Genomic DNA, 1428 nt, shown 5'->3' on the forward strand with positions numbered 1-1428 from the left:
AAATGTTGACCTGTGACTGTGTGGGGCCTTTACACAGCCCCACACACTCAAAGAAAATTCATGAGTTGTTGAAAAGAGCACATAAAAAGGAAATATCATGGTTACAGATCATGAACGAGAATACAGTATACAAGTAATACAGCCATTCCAAAAGGTTAGAAACACACTATAAATGTCTAGGTAGATACGTTGTGAATTAAATTCATGAGGTTCTGACTGAGCATAATGTGACCTTTCATTTTAGAAAAATGAAATTTTTGAAAAAGCTGTTGTGTAGCAACTCACTTTCGTATACATTTACATTTTAGTCATTTAGCAGACGCTCTTATCCAGAGCTACTTACAGTAGTGAGTGCAAACATTTCATACATTTTTCTTCTTCATACTGGTCCCCGTGGGAATCGAACCCACAACCCTGGCGTTGCAAACACCATGCTCTACCAACTGAGCCACACGGGACCACACGGTATACATTGTCTGTCTGGCCTGATGACTCCTTGCTGTCCCCAGTCCACCTGGTCGTGCTGCTGCTCCAGTTTCAACTGTTCTGCCTGCGGCTATGGAACACTGACCAGTTCAGCAGATGTGCTACCTTGTCCCAGACCTGCTGTTTTCAACTCTCTCTCTCTCTACCGCACCTGCTGTCTCTAACTCTGCATGCTTGGCTATGAAAGCCAAATGACATTTACTCCTGAGGTGCTGACCTGTTGCACCCTCGACAACTACTGTGATTATTATTATTTGACCCTGCTGGTCATCTATGAACGTTTGAACATCTTGGCCATGTACTGTTATAATCTCCACCCAGAACAGCCAGAAGAGGACTGGACACCCCTCAGAGCCTGGTTCCTCTCTAGGTTTCTTCCTAGGTTCCTGTCTTTCTAGGGAGATTTTCCTAGCCACCATGCTTCTACATCTGCATTCATTGCTGTTTGGGGTTTTAGGCTCAGTTTCTGTATAGCACTTTGTGACATTGGCTGATGTAAAAAGGGCTTCATGAATACATTTGATTGATTGAATGTTTGCTTTTATATTAGATAGATGTTCTTACATTGTCAAACATTTTAAACTAAAGACAGAAAAACATAATCAAGAATTGCTATCACAACATACAGGAGAACATCAAGCGGAAAAAATAACTGCAACTTTGATCTAACAGAAATACAGAACAACAAAATGTAATTTTCCAGGACTGCCCACTCTATCACCATAAGCAACCGTAAGCAACTCGAAGACAGGAAACTCTCAAGTGAAGAAGCTAGAGAGAGTGATGCCAGAGTACAGGCAATTTTATTATAAATCTAAAACCATGTATAATTTTAGAGGGATATAAAACAACCGAATAGGAGAAAATAAAGCTTAGTTAGGGCATGCCATGGCATATAAAGGACCCGGTTGTCACGCTCGTCGTAAGAATGAGGAGACCAAG

At 41.3% G+C, this 1428-nt stretch overlaps 1 non-coding gene across 1 annotated transcript; it reads right to left on the minus strand.

The window, feature by feature from the left end:
* Nucleotides 1–385: 385 nt before the first annotated feature.
* On the minus strand, nt 386–460 carry trnaa-ugc (transfer RNA alanine (anticodon UGC)). The gene has a single exon. It is a non-coding gene; the product is annotated as a tRNA-Ala (tRNA).
* Between the last annotated feature and the right edge of the window lie 968 nt (nt 461–1428).

This window comes from Salmo salar, chromosome 04 (assembly GCF_965601325.2).
Source record: "Salmo salar chromosome 04, fSalSal1, whole genome shotgun sequence".
Classification (NCBI taxonomy): Eukaryota; Metazoa; Chordata; class Actinopteri; order Salmoniformes; family Salmonidae; genus Salmo; species Salmo salar.